Genomic DNA, 16603 nt, shown 5'->3' with positions numbered 1-16603 from the left:
CTGTTGGGGGACCATGCTGCCCAATTGCCAACTAGGTCCAAAAATGAACAAGTTCTCCTTCACCCTTCCTAGGTAGTTTCTGTCCTTACCTTCATCCTAGGTGTTTACCTCCTTCATTTTAGCTTTAGTTTAGTCTTAAACATCTCCGGAAGTTACATAAAACCTCACATTACCTCTAATTCAACCTATACACCGACTTGAAGATACACTAACCCACATGATGAGGCTCTAGTTTAGCCTACTGATTGTTGAGGTTGTTACAATAATTCACCTCATGTTTTTTCCCTAGTTCATGATTTGCGGATTTCAAGTTCTGTTAGTTTTATTGGATCAAGTCTTCGGGTTTTAAGTTGGAGTGGGTCCCTAGTGACTCTCAAGATTATTCGACTTGGGTGTTGTAATGTACCATGGATTTATGGTACATATAATGGTTTAACCTTGGAGTTTTGCATGTTTCTTAAGCAATTATTATTAGATTTCCTTGTATTTTCCTTGTATTTTGTAGGGAAATAGGTTTTGGATTAATTAGTATGAAAAAGGTTGTAGGAAAAAAGTTTTTTGGGTTTTCACGACACAACCTATGAGCCGTAGACTTTTCTAAAGCCGTAGGAATGAGTCATGGACTGAAGCAATGAGATTTTGGGATAAGTGGAAAATGATGAGACTAAACTATGAGTCGTAGGAACTTCTATGAGCCATATGTACAAGTCGTAGGAAAGATTAGAGAATTGAGTCCCCGTACTTGAAACCATGAGATGCCATGATGGTTCAGGTAAAGTCCTACTGGTCATAGAACATACTGGTAGAAAGATTTACAAGACAAGTTGAAAAAGCTGTTTTGATGAGAGGTTCATAAAAGTCTTAGGAATTCCTACGAACTATTACACCTAATTGTAGAAGTGACTGTTGAGGCAAATTTTTCTATATTTTCATTTCCTACTAGGATTAGATTTCTATAAATATTTATTTTATTTTATGTTTTTGGGGAGTTAGACAATTTAATACTTTGTTTTTTGCTTTGAGAATTATTTTGTGAACACTTTGTCTATTTAATTCTTGAAGCATCGGTTTATAATATAACTTTTGTTCATCAATTCAAGATTGTATATTTCAATTACTGTTATTGTAATTTCATGATTTATTTTAACCAACTTAATTTGAATTCTGATTACTGAAGTGTTAGTAGCTAGATCCACAACTAGGGTTGTGGGAAGCTTGAAGAATTAACAAAGTAGTTAATAATTCGTTATTGTTGAATAAGTGTTAATGCATGTATCTCTCATCTCTTCATTTGATTGCTTTTTAACGGGAGGCCTACGTTAGAAACCACCTTATTCCTAATTTCCCGACCAAGGTGTGATAAATGAAAAAATAGATTCAACAATAGAGATTTGGAGTGAGAATCCACCATCTAATTGCTTGAGAATTATCTGTAAAGGCGGATCGAGGGTCAAGGGTAAGGCTTAGTAACGCACACACCCGTATACTTAGACATGGATGTGATCGGGTTACGTGTATTTCCATAAACATTGATGGGTGATGCTATTGTGTAGTTATCTGAGCTTCCATATATCTCAATTACTACGTGGGGGGAGCTGCATAACGTTTTCTTAAAAAAATACTTCCCTTTGCAAAAGAAGTTGAAGCTCAAAGAAAGATTGAATAACTTTGTGGCTCTACCTTGGGAGTCGTTTAGTGATTCTTGGGGAAAATTTACAGGTTTCATGATATGTGTAATAAACCAACATATTGATGATGAATCACTCAAGGAGTACTTTTATGGAGAGCTGGATGAAAATGGGAAACAATGTTAGATACTATCACTAGAGGACTAGAGGATCATACAAAGCTAACACATTTCAAGAATTTGCTGAGAAGCTTGAAAAGATTTCCAAAAATAATAAAGCATGGATCACTAGAACTTTAGGTACCTCAAAGAGCACTTTATTGGTACAAGCCACTCATAGTCTTTCATTCAATGTTGGTAGGTATGAAGATGAAATTCTTTGTGATGTAGTTCCAATGCAAGCATGTCATGTTTTACTTGGCCGACCTTGGCAGTATGATAGGGATACTACTCATCATGGGAAAAAGAATAGGTATAGTCTTCTGCATAATGGTAAGAAGTATACTCTTGCACCATTATCTCCTTCTCAAGTGTTTGAAGATCAAAAACGATTGAGGGAAACAATGGGAAAACAAAAGGGAGAGGTAAAAAGTGAGCTTGAGGGAAAACAAAAAGGCCAAGAGATAGAAAAAAAGAGAGATGGCCGAGAGAAGGAAGGAGAGGGCAGCGATCTAAGTAAAGAGGTAAAAGAGGGTGTGAGTAAAAAAATAAAATGTTTTGGTGAGAGGAAAGAGGCCAAGGAAAAGAAAAATGAGAGCCTTTATATAAAAGCCAAAGAGTGTTTGAATGCTAGGAGAGAGGGACTGCCCATAATACTACTTACTTACAAAGAAGTATTGATTAATTTTGAACAACTAACTCCTTCTTTGCCAAATAGTGTTTCTTCTCTTTTGCAGAATTTTGAAGATGTTTTTCCTGATGACACTCCAAAGGGATTGCCACCTTTGAGAGGGATTGAGCACCAAATAGACATTGTGCCTGGGTCTCAACTTCCTAATAGGCCTGCCTATAGGAGCAATCCTGAAGAGACCAAAGAATTACAAAGGCAAGTTGAAGAATTGCTTGAAAAGGGATTTGTTCGAGAGCATATGAGACCATGCTCTATTCCAGTCGTATTGGTCCCCAAAAAGGATGGAACATGGAGGATGTGTGTAGATTGTCGAGCCATCAACAAGATAACGGTAAAGTATCGCCATCCTATCCCTCGTCTTGATGACATGTTGGACCAACTGTATGGTTCCAAAATCTTTTCTAAAAGAACTTTAGGGAACATGTTGAGGGCTGTTTTGAAAGGACGGTTGACTTCTTGGGAAGATTACTTACCTATTGTAGAATTTGCTTATAATAGGACCTTCCATTCTTCTACTGGTAAGACTCCTTTTGAAATTGTATATGGATTCAACCCCCTTATCCCCCTTGATTTATTGCCTTTGCCTACTAATGATTTTGCTAATCTTGATGGTAAGAAGAAGGCTGATATGATGAAGAAAATTCATGAACAAACAAGGCTTGCAATTGAAAAGAAGAATAAGGAAGTTGCATTGCGAAGGAATAAGGGCAGAAAATATGTTGTTTTTAAACCTGGTGACTTGGTTTGGGTGCATATGAGAAAGGAAAGATTTCCTTCCAAAAGAAAGACCAAACTAGATCCTAGAGGAAGTGGGCCATACAAAGTCCTTGAAGGGATTGGAGACAATGCTTATAAACTTGATCTTCCTGGTGAGTTCCAAGTTAGTGCTACTTTTAATGTTTCTGATCTTTCCCATTTTGATGCAGATTTGAATTCGAGGACGAATTCTCTTCAAGAAGAGGGGAATGATAGCATCCAAGGAAGCTCTACTCCATTGAAGGACAAGGATGAAGCTTTAGAAACTCCAAGGAGGCCCATAACAAGATCTCAAACCAAGGAGTTCAATGATAAGCTCAATGGGCTTCAATCGCTGATCCAAAGGTTTCTTATTGGGGAAGAAGAGCTCAAGCCCAAGGGAGAGGAATTGTCCAAATGCTACAATTATTTGGTGGCCCAAATTCAAGCCCAAGATGAGGAATTTTAAGGTCCAATTTCGTGCAAATAAGGTCAAGAAGAGTCCAAGAATCAGCCACAACAAGAGTTGCTTTCTGCCCAAGTTTTGAGAGAAGACTAGTCAAACTTTCCAAGATTGTCAAGATTCTTTTCCTAGTTGGGATTTACCTTAGTTATTTATTTATATATAGGTTATTAATATTTTCCTTAGTCTATTTATGGTCTCCTAAGTACCATTTAATGCTTTCCTAGAAGTACTAAATTTGTTCCTAGTTAGGTTACTTTATTTCCTTTCTAGAGTAGGATTCCTTGTAATTGTTTTTTTAGGGTTTGGCTTCTTGGACGTTTTTCCCTTCTCCTATATATAGGAGTCCTTTTCATTCATTAAAGACAATTTAGATTGATATTAATAATATTTGAGAGAGTTCTTTGAACCTTTGTGACTTGTTCTTTGAGAATTTATCTTTAAACCTTTACTAGTTTCATAGTTTAAGGTATAAAGTAATTTCTTCTTGTGATATCTTTGGTTTCTTTTTGGTATTCTTTAGAAGGTGATTAGTTTCTACATACTAATTATTGTCTTTAGTTACTCATAAAGCGGTCAAGATCCGAATCTATCGTTTTGATTCGTTTTCTCAAGTAAAGGCGTTAGATTTCTTCCATAAATCTATACGTTGTTACTTGGATCTTTTCAAGATCTTAGAACATCTAATCCTTGGAAATTCGTGGATCTTTCCTTCGAATCTCCCATATCTTTAGTTAGTTTTTGTTGTTTCTTTTCTTGTGCTTCCGCATTCTAATATTCAATTCTCTATTTGTGATCTCCTTTAACCTTGCTGTTATCACTAGTGGTGTCTAAGACAGTACCTACCTTGAGCTGCTCAACAATGGCTCAACTTCACGAGCCACTTCACGGCCAGTGGTGATGACCACGGTTCATGGGAGGCTCGTGAAGATGCCTTAGAGTTTTGGAGTTCAAGACACCCTAGCCTACCCACTGCCCAAGGACCACGGCCAGGACCACGACTCGTGGTAAGGAACACGGCTCGTGGAGCCTGCCGTGGTGCCTAGCACTAGGCTGCCTAGTAAAGGTTGTTTTGGTAAATTCCTATTTAGGTGGTTATAAGGTGAGGTCGTTTTGCCTAGACTTTATACACCTATATAAGCTATTTTAACCCTTTAACTACCCCAATTAAGTCATTATTTCCCAAGATCCATATTAAATCCCCAAAAGCTCTCCTCTCAAATATTTCTCTCTCTAGAACTAGTAGAAGACGAAGAAGAGGGTTCAAGTTAGGTAAAGTCACCAATCTTCCAAGCTTTGTGAGGGATTTTTATACAATGTATGATATCTTATTTATCCATGGATTCATTCATGTACGGAGTCCACTAGAATTTCCCCAATTTGATGAAGAATTCCCCAATTAAAGTTAGGGTTTCTTCAATGTTGTGGGTTATGATGTATGTTGATCCATTTGAGTGGATACTAATTTATTATGATTGAATTAGTAGTAAATAATGTTATTGTGATGAAATTACATGTTTACATGCCTAAATCATGTCTAGAAAGATGAAATTGAAGTGAGTGGGTTTTGTGCCTTGAAAGGGGAATTCGAGGATTTAGAGATGATCTTTTAAGATTTATGATATGTATGGTAGATTGCTTGAGATTAGGGAATATAGATATGAGTTGAATGAGGACAAAGAATATATGTGGAATTATGATTAGTAATATTTATATTAAGATTTATGATGATATACGATTAGAATTTCTTAAGGATGAAACATGTGATTCGAATGTCTTGTGATCTAGGCCTAAATGAAGATTGTATGAAGTAAAGCTTTCAGATTAAGGCTTGTAGTCATGAATGTTGATTAATAGGGTTATGCAAGTAAAACCAATATGATGAAATATGTAAGTTAAGGCTCTAAGAGTGAAGCTTATATGATAATGGTATACTACTAGCTAGAATTGTTGTGGAAGGACTTTACCCTCTTAATCTACCTTATGTATGATTGAATGTATGAAGCGATAGAATTACATGAGTTATGATGCTATCCATGTATAATTTTAGAATTCTAGATATGATGATTAAAGGAAAGGCTTGAACCTCAAGGAGGTAAACTATGAGATTTATGTATGTTTTATGAAATCTATCTATATGCTTTAACAACACTTTGAGAGTGAAGTATCTATGATTATGATGTAGTTGTTGTGTTTTTGAAAGGATATTCTCAAATACACACCTATATGAATATTATATGATATGAAAGGTTCTCTCACATAGAATGATTCTAGGTTGAAAGGCTTTCTCACCTAAAATGAATCTAAATTCAAGTACTATGAAATGTGATGAGGCTTGAGGTGATTCCCCAAGCACCTTTGTATGAGAGGGATGTGAGGTGAATTCCCTTATTTCTAATTAGATAAACATGAGGTGATTACCCATGTCATGATATGAGAAGTGTGTAGTGACTGCCCTTAATATGTAACTTCTAAAGCAAGGTAAAGGTGAATACCCATTAGCCTTCAAAGTGATATGGAGGCAAATACCTAAATCTTATTATGATGGACATGGAGGCGAATACCCATGATCCTTAAAAAATGATGTGGAGGTGAATACCTACATTGCACTACATTGGGACATGGAGGCGAATATCGATGATTCCTTAAAATTAATATGAATGCGATTACCTATGTTTCCTTAATATGTATTATGTCATGAACAATGAATTTTATGTATTGTAGTTTGAAAGGTCTTCCATGATATGTATGACTAGAGGAAATTCCCCTTGTCTATGTATGATGAGCTAACTATGAGATCAAACAGATGATCAATATGTATGATGGCCTAAAGGGGTACTTAGCATGGATGAGATTATGGGGTCTTATCCATGCATTGCACAAGTATGCTTTGAGGTTACTTATGAAGTGTTACACTTATGTTATGAGGATTTAAGTACGGACTATGATTATGAATATATTGTCTCCTATGTTTATAGATTGTGTCTTATGTTGACTTATGCTTATATTTTGTTTATGTTAGAGATTATGACTATTCCTATGTTGTTATCTATTATGCATTTAGCCTATGTCTTATGTTTACTATGTTGGTATTCTCTAATGATGTTATGTTAGCTATCATATATAGTATATTTTGTACTAACGCATAATCTTGCCTACATTCTTATCAAATGTAGGGTCCATCGATATTGAGTTTAATCCTCGTGGCTAGGTTCCTAGTAGAGAAAGGATTGAAGTTTTGGTGAGTCCTCATAGTATCAAGGATTTAATCACCTTTCCTTTATATCTTCCTTTTTCATGTAAGAACTTTTGTATGGGCTGCGTCTCAAAGATTCATTCATGTTGTTTTAGATGGTTTGAGACAAAGTGTAATAGACTTCTGCTTGCTTTTATAAAAGACTTCAATATTACGGAAAAAAGTTTTAAATTTCTGCATCATTTCTATTGCTTTATGTTATGATTTGCTAAGGGGCTTGTTTGAGACCCATTCGGGGTTGAGTACACCTTGTTACATCTAGGTGGTGCACCTGGGTCGTGACAAACTTGGTATCAAAGAACAAGGTTTAGAATGATTCTAGGATATCTCAAAACCACGTCTAGTAAAGTCTTGTTCATAAGTGTGAAGCGCGGCACATTTATGAATAAGAAGCTATTAGATGATTAGGAAATCTCACTTCTTCACTTCTTTCATCCATGCCATCGAGTTTAACTCTATAAGGTCTTTCTCCTAACCCTTACTCGATGATCTACAAGATATGACTACTCGAAGGACTTTCGCTAGAAGGAATGAGGAAGACATGGTAGATCAAAAAGTTCTTTCTCAAGCTCATCCACAAGCTCCAGTTAACCCTATGGAGGAGAATGTGACTAATGCGGAGGTTGGGTTGACTTTTCAAATGTTGGCTCAAGCCGTGACGACACAAGTTAATAGAGAGGTTGTACCTCCCATGAACCATAATGTGAATTCCACGGCTTCAAGAGTGATGGAATTTGCTAGGATGAACCCTCCAGAGTTTTATGGCTCCAAAGTGGAAGAGGATCCTAAAGAGATTATAGATGAGGTATATAAGGTTCTTGCTATTATAGGGGTGACTTCGGTAGAAAAAGCGGAGTTAGCCGCTTACCAATAGAAAGATAGCAGGTCGGTAGGAGCAGGTCTCGTAGAGTTGAGGGAGGCTAAAATGCAAGAGTTGATCAACCTTAGGCAAGGTTGCATGAGTATTAAGTAGTATTCCTTGAAATTTAACCAACTATCCAAGTATGCTCCAACTATAGTGGCGGATTCGAGGGCTAAGATGAATAAGTTTATGATGGGAGTGTCCGACATGGTAGAAAAAGAATGTCGTCCGACAATTATTATCCAAGATATGGATATTTCACGTCTAATGATGTATGCTCAATAAATCAAGGAATCAAAACTCAAGGAGAAGAATAGAGATGCAAAGAGGGCTAGAACCGGAGATGGAACCTTCCCCAACACAAGGTCCGATAGACAAGGTCGCCCTAGGTTTAGACTAATGTTCCCCAGGCAAGGGCCCTCAAGTACTCCTAAGTTCAACCAAGAGAGGATGTCTAACCCTAAGCGTAAAAGAGATGGTAGTGGGGTTCTATTACCAGCATACAGTAAGTGTGAAAGAAGGCATGGGGGTGAATGCTGAGCAGGCTCCAATGTTTGTTTTGGTTGTGGAAAATTAGGACACAAGATAAGGCATTGTCTTACCATTACTAGAAATGAATGAGATAGTCATCGTATATCTCAACCCTACCCTTCATCCGGTCAAATAGGTTTGGGTGCGAATGCCCCTAAGAAAAACCAGTTTTTTGCAATTCAAGCTAGAGGTGAAGAAGAGTGTGCTCCCTATGTGGATCCCGGTATGTGGATAGCTTCTTAGTTGATGTTTCTGTTTTGATAGTTTTGGATGTTATATTTGTGATGGTTTGGTTGCACTCCTATTATGCTCCTATGTGATTGTAGAACCTGTATACTCAATTCTTAGATCCCGAATGAGACTATCCAAGAGTGGAAGGGGGAAGTCTATGCAAAGAGTTTTGATTGTTTTGTCTTGAAGTTGAATTTAAGGGTTGTATGTACCACCTAGTAAGGTGAGGGAGAAGATTTCAAGTGTTGATCAACTCCAAAGAGTTAGTTATCGTTTAAGATTGATCTTAAGTATGGTCATTATGAGTAGGGTGTTTAGATAATACCTAGATATGTTCATTTAGTAGACTCTACCAAGGGTAGTGTTATGGTTTAAGATGGTTCCAGATCGTCTTATATGATAAATGTTAAGGTTAATCAATAGATGGATCCGACCTTAGTAGAATTGGAAGAGGCGGTTCTTAGAAAGTCCGTTGAGGCTTCCTCCCAAGGGGGAGATGGTGTGCCCATATAGAAAGGTCATAATCTGTTCCTTATTAGTATGGTATGGGCTTACTGGAAACATCCGTAAGTTCCTTAGAAGGTTTGGGAGTAGATGAAAGTTCTTCGAAAGAAGGAGAGTTCTTATGTTGATTAGCTCCTTGTTTAGAAAGTCATGTGTGTTTTATGTGTTGCCATTATTTGTCCTATATAATGCATGTTCATTAAAGCTTGTGTTTAATGAGTTTGTATAATAGATTTTCCTCATGTTGTAATGCATTAGTATGAGTTTCATATAGACTTCATGAGATGAATAGATGAACATGTTTTAGCTCGGAGTTGAGAGTTCCTCCATGAATGTATGCTTTGAGTATAGATTGCATATAGGCTCCATGAGTTTGTGTTGAGCATGCTTTAGCTCGGAGATCGTAGTTCCTCCTTGGACATGATTAGTTAAGATATTTCATGCATAATGGTTTGTTAGATGTAGTTCCTACTTTCCATGTGATACATTGAGTATATGTAGCTTGGAGTTGATGTTTTCCTCCTTTGTCGTGTGTATTTAGATGTGTTGGATGCATGATGGGCTGCTAGTCTAGAGTCGTTTCCATAAGGGATGTCTAGATCGTCATTTGAGGAGGAATGTTCCCAAGGGGGAGATATTGTAACACCCCGTAGTTTAGTAGGACAACTAGGGCTAAGTGTGAGGGCAACAACAGCCAAGGAAAGGGGCAAGAGCAAAGGCCAAGAGGTAAGGCCCAAGCCAAGGGCCAAGGCTGCCCCAAGGTTTCCTAGCACCGCCCAACTTCACGACCACCACCACGGCTTGTTGTGTGCGTCGTGGTGGCTAATGCAGTAGCTTCCTTGAGCTACCCAAGAATGGCTCACCTTCACCAGCCAGCTCACGTCCAGTGGTGAAGACCACGACTCGTTAGAAGGCTCGTGAAGATGCCTTAGAGTTTTGGAGGCCAAGACACCCTAGCCTAGCCACTTACAAAGGACCATGGGTAGGACCACGTCTCGTGGAGCATGCTGTGGTGCCTGACACTAGGCTGCCTAGTGAGGGTTGTTTTGGTAAATTCATATTTAGGTGAGGTCATATTTACTAGACTTTATAAACCTATATAAGCTATATTAACCCTTTAACAACCCCAATTAAGTCATTATTTCCCAAGACCCAAATTAAATCCCCAAAAACTCTCCTCTCAAATATTTCTCTCTCTAGAACTAGAAGAAGACGAAGAAGAGGGTTCAAGCTAGGTCAAGTCTCCAATCTTCCAAGATTTCTGAGGGCTTTCTATCCAAGGTATTATAGCTTATTAATCCATGGATTTCTCCATCCATGGAGTCCTATAGAAATCCCCCAATTTTATTAAGAATTCCCCAATTCAAGTTAGGGTTTCTTCAATGTTGTGGGTTATGATGTATGTTGATCCAATTGAGTGGATATTGATTTTTTTATGATTGAATTAGTAGTAAATAGTGTTATTATTATGAAATTACATGTTTACATGCCTAAACCATGTCTAGAAAGAAGAATCTGAAGTAAGTGGGTTTTGTGCTTTAAAAGGAGAAATTGAAGATTTACAGATGATCTTCTAAGATTGATGATATGTATGGTAGATTGCTTGAGATTAGGGCATATATATATATATATATGAATTTAATAAGGCCAAAGTATATATGTTTATTATGATTATTAATGTTGAGATTAAACATATATGATTATATACGATTAGAATTTCTTAAGGATGAAACATGTGATTAGAATGTCTTGTGATCTAGGCCTATATGAGGATTGAATGAAGTAAAGATTTGAAAGTAAAGATTGTAGTCATGAATGTTGATTATGATTACTAGGGTTTTAAAAGTAAAGCCAATATGATGAATTATGTATGTTAAGGCTCTAAGAGTGAAGCTTATATGATAATGGTAGACTACTAGCTAGAATTGTTGTGGAAGGATTTTACCCACCTAATCTAGCTTACGTATGATTTAATGTATGAAGTGATAGAATACTTGAGTTATGATGATATTCATGTCTACTGTTAGAATTCTAGATATGATGATTAAAGGAAGGACTTGAACCTTAAAGAGGTAAAGTATGAGATTTAGGTATGTTTTATGAAATCTATGTATATGCTTTAGAACACTTTGAGAGTGAAGTGTCTATGATTATGACATAGTTGTAGTGTTGTTAAAAGGAAATTCTCATATACACACCTATGCATGAATATGATATGATATGAACGGTCCTCTCACATAGAATGATTGTAGGTTGAAAGGCTTGATCACCTAAAATGAATCTAAGTCCAAGGACTATGAAATGTTATGAGGGTTGAGGCGAATCCCCAAGGACCTTTGTATGAGAGGGATGTGAGGTGAATTCCCTTATTCCTAATTAGATAAACATGAGGTGATTACCCATGTCATGATATGAGAAGTGTGTGGTGACTACCCTTAATATATAACTTCTAAAGCAAGGAAAGATGTGAATACCCATTAGCCTTTAAAGTGATATGGAGGCGAATACCTATATCTTATTATGACGTACATGGAGGCGAATACCTATGATCCTTATAAAGTGATGTGGAGGCGAATACCTACATTACACTACATTGGGACATGTAGGCGAATACCTATGATTCCTTTAAATGAACATGGAGGCGATTACATATGATTCCTTAATATGTATTATGTAATCAACAATGAATTGTATGGATTGTAGCTTGAAAGGTCTTCCATGATATATATGACTAGAGGTAATTCCCCTTGTCTATGAATGATGAGCTAAATATGAGATCAAAGAGATGATCAATATGTATGATGGCCTAAAGGGGTACTTAGCATGAGTGAGATTATGGGTTCTTATCCATGCATTTCACAAGTATCCTTTGAGGTTACTTATTAAGTGTTACTCTTATGGTATGAGGATTCAAGTACGAACTATGCCTATGAATATATTGTATCTCCTATGTTTATGGATTGTGCCTTATGTTCACTAATGCTTATATTATGTCTATATTGGAGATTATGCCTATGCCTATATTGTTATCTGTTATGCTTATAGCCTATGTCTTATGTTGACTATGTTGTTATGCTCTTATGATGTTATGTTAGCTATCATATTTATTACATTTTGTACTAACACATACTGTGGCCTACATCCTTATCAAATGAATGGTTTGACAATTTTGAGTTTCATCCTCGTGGCTAGGTTCCGAGTAGAGCAAGGATTGATGTTTTGGTGAGTCCTCATAGCATCAAGAATTTCATCACCTTTCCTTTACATCTTCCTTTTTAATGTTAGAAATGTTGTATGGTGTCACGACCCAGGGGTATCCCCTAGACGTAACACGTCGTACTAGACCCCGAAGGGGGTCTCATACAAGCCCTTAGCAAAATCATGAACATAAGTACATAGAAATGATGCAGAATTTAAAACTTTTACAATAAAAGTGTTTTTCATAGAAGGAATATAAGAGTCTAGACCTTGTCTCAAAGAAGCCATCTAATACAATCGAATACAATCTTAGGACATAGCCCTTTACAATAATGTCTTGAATATAGAAATTACAATGGAAACTAGAAAAGAACATCATCTTGTCCTCGAACCGTGAGGACTCACCAAACTTAGGAAATAGTCAACCCAAGATTCATTTGAAATGAGAAATAGGTCTCAACGACCGGAACCTACACTTATAAGGAAATGTATAGAATATGGGTTAGCACAAATAATGTACTAGGTATGGAAGCCGTGCACAAAAATCCTCAAAACATGCATAAAAGGGACATTTAGTTGAAATCATTCCTTTTCCAAGTTTAAAAGACATCATGCACATTTAGAGTAATTACAAAGTCAAACCATACCATAAGCAACCCCAGGCTACCATAGTCATGCATAACTTACCTCGACCTCATCCAAAGCCAACACTCATAGACAAAGAGACATTCATATTCATAGTTCATAATAAGGAAAGTCATTCTTACATCAACTCATATCATGGATACATGGATTCATACATCTTCATCTTATAAGTAAACCACACCATAACCCCTTTATAAGTCTACTTGTGCAATGTAAAAGTGAAGTCCCATACCTACACTCAGACAAAGCAAAGCTGATTAAAAACTCATAGATATAGCTCATAGTCATGTTCATGTTCATATTCATGGTTCATATTCATGATTCATGTTCATGGTTCATATTTATGTAAAATATACATTAACTCATAAAGCATCATGACATCAAGCACATACCACAATCACTTTCAAAGCTTACTTGTTCAATGCATAAGTGAAGCCCCATACCCCCACTCACACTAAGTTTCCTTTAAGTAATCATAGCACATAACCCATGTTTTGTTCATAGTTCATATTTTTTTTCTTGTCATGTCATGGATCATGTTCTTATCATGTAGGGAAATATACCCTTAACTGACATAGACCATGTGAGCTACATGGAATCCGGTGTCATGCCCCACACCAAAAAGAGGTATTCTACTTGCCTAATGTAGTACTAACATGTTTAGCTTATAGGTGGATACACTAGCTAAAAGACCTATGTGGGCACTTAGTTATGGGATAACAAGATTGCTACTAGAAACCCAGACTAACTGAGGTATAAGGTTTCCATCTCATGAGATAACTTGAATTGGGAAGCCGGACTTGCTAACGTAAAAGCTTCCATCTAATATTCATATCCACTCGGGTAAGCTTAATTCCTTTTAATAATCATTTAATTCTTTATTTATATTCATGTTCATGGAAGTATGCGTAGCACTCAAACCAACATAGTATCATGGTAGCTCATTGATCCATTAGGTGAGACTTTCCTTTCAACCTTAGAATCATTAGGAAGTGAGTAAACCTCTCACATCATGTTCAGAGTGTTTCATGAAAATAGCCTTTCAATCAACACAATAACATTATCATAATTATAGACCTTTCATGCATAGTCAACTGTTAGGGTATAGGGGATAAGGGTCTTGCATCAATACCACCAATACAAAATAGTCATAGGATCATCACTACATAGGTGAATCATGAGTTCATATACAATATTCCTCAACATATCCAAACCCTAGTTATTGCCCTTCAAGGCTAGGAATCAAGATCAACCCTAACTTCGAGAATTATCACAATAGATAGAGGGATTTCATGATTCAACAACTTAATATATCTAAACACAATCAATTGTCAAGCTTTCATGATCAATCAAGTCACACCTTAGTTCATAATTTAGGAAGAAAGGGAAATCATGGGCGCAAGGGAGATTTTCATCAAAATCCATCAATACTCCATTAATAAAACAATATATATCATCATAATCAATCATAATAAACAATAATTAAACAATTGAAAACGTTTTGGAGAAAGACCCATGACTAGATTGAAACCCTAGGTTTTTAGAAGTCTTAAAAAATAATTTGAAGGGGCTCCTTGGGTGATAGCTACCCAAAGATGAAAATCATCCATACCTTATCTTGATTTCCACAAGAAATTGGAGAAGAAAGGCTAGTTCTTGAACTCCTAGCTTGACTTTGACCTTGCTCTTCAATGGAGTCCTAAAGAGAGAATTTTTGGAGAGGAGAGTTGGATTTTAATTTTAGTCTTGTGAGTTATGAGGTGTTAAGTGGAGTTTAATGACTTATAAGTATTTATATAGGTCTAAAATAATGATTTAAAATGACCCCACACTAATATAATAACTATTGGAATTATTGGCTTTGGCTAAGCCTTGGCCGATTACTCAACAACTTTTGCAGAGGGGACCTATGCCCCACCTCCCACGGACCGTAGGTGGGCTCACACCTCATCTTGCAGGTCTGTGGTTTGGGTTTGCAGCCCCTCTTCTTGGCCAACTCAAGCCTCCCACTCACGAGACCCCACCTATGGGGCGTCAGTGGGTCTACAGACCGTGCTGCTACATCATAGGATGTGACTGAAACTTGGATGTTTGGGGGAGGTCTAGCCTCGACTCACGACCCCCACTTATGGGGCATGAGTCCACCAATGGGGTGTGGGTGCCCCTTTCATGAGTCAAGCTATTTTTGACAGCTTTTAGGTCAGTCCATTGGCCCTCCTCAAGGACCCTTGGGGGTCCTTCCGGGGGGGGGGGGCATGCCTTGACATTTAGACACTAGGACTTTAGTACTAAGTTAGGGAAGCTATTTTAGGACTCTATTCTTCATGTTAATCCTATTTAGGCTACTAGTTTACATGTTAGGCTCTAGCTTAGGTCATTAGATTTTTGGGGTGTTACATATGGGCTGCATCCCAAAGATTTATTCATGTTGTTTTAGATTGTTTAAGACAAAGTGTATAGACTTCCCCTTGATTTTATTAAACACTTCGATATTATGGAAAAGTGTTTTAAATTTCCCCATCATTTCTATTTCTTTATGTTATGATATTCTGAGTGGCTTGTATGAAACCCCTTCGGGATTGTGTATGCATGGTTACATCTAGGGGGTACCTCTGGGTCGTGACAACTTGGGTGATAGAATAAATCGATGCCTCTTTATATTTTCAAGAAGTTAGGCTTGAGAGCTCCCGAACCGACTGCAATGAGCCTACTTATTGCTGATCGTAGTATGCACAAATAAATTGGGGTTCTGCAAGATGTTCTGGTCTAAAGTTGAGGCATTCATATTTCCAACATATTTTGTTATTTTAGACTTTGAAGTGCCTATAATCTTAAGGAGACCATTGCTTACTATTGCACGTGCTTTAGTTGATACATAGAGAGATAGATTAAATATCTGCAAATTAATGAATCATCAAAGTGATCTGAAAGTAGTGTCTATAGTGAATTTTACTTTTGAGGAGCAATCAGAGGTGTCAATTGAAAAATGATTAGGTTTTGAAGCATTAACAGATGCGATCACATATATAAATGAAGAACACATTGAAGAGTACGGTGAGTTAGTTTTTGCACTTGATAGACTGGAATATTCTCATCTCACACCAAAGAAGCTAGACTAGTATCAGAAAAATAGAGAAACTCCACCTGCAAAACCCTCTAGTAATGAGCCTCCAAAGTTGGAACTAAAGGCTCTCCCTTCTCATTTATGCTATGTGTTCTTAGGCCAGAATAATACTTTCCCACTCACTATTGCTACTGATTTGAATGAAGGGGGAGTAGATGCCTTGATATTGCTATTGAGGTGTTTTAAAAGAGCGATTGGTTGGACGATTACTGAAATTATAGGTATTCCACCTGGTATTTGTTCTCATAAAATCATACTCATGACTGATTTTAAACCAAGAAGTTGTAAAGAAAGAGATAATCAAGTGGTTAGATGATTGAGTAGTCTACCCTATTGCTGATAGTAATTGGATGATTCCGGTTCAATGTGTGCCGAAGAAGGAAGGAATCATTTGGTTCCTAATGCAAAGAATGAGCTTGTACAAATGAGGGTGGTGACTGTTTGGAGAGTCTGAATGAATTATGGAAAGTTGAATACATGGACTAAGAAATGTAAGTTCCCAATGTTGTTTATGGACCACATATTAGATAGTCTTATTGGTAAGGGTTGGTACTATTTTCTAGATGGTTCATTTGGG

The sequence above is a fragment of the Solanum tuberosum genome, unplaced genomic scaffold, assembly GCF_000226075.1.
Source record: "Solanum tuberosum cultivar DM 1-3 516 R44 unplaced genomic scaffold, SolTub_3.0 scf00011, whole genome shotgun sequence".
Lineage (NCBI taxonomy): Eukaryota > Viridiplantae > Streptophyta > Magnoliopsida > Solanales > Solanaceae > Solanum > Solanum tuberosum.
The sequence above is the reverse complement of the archived record's forward strand: the minus strand, read 5'-3'. Positions refer to the sequence as shown.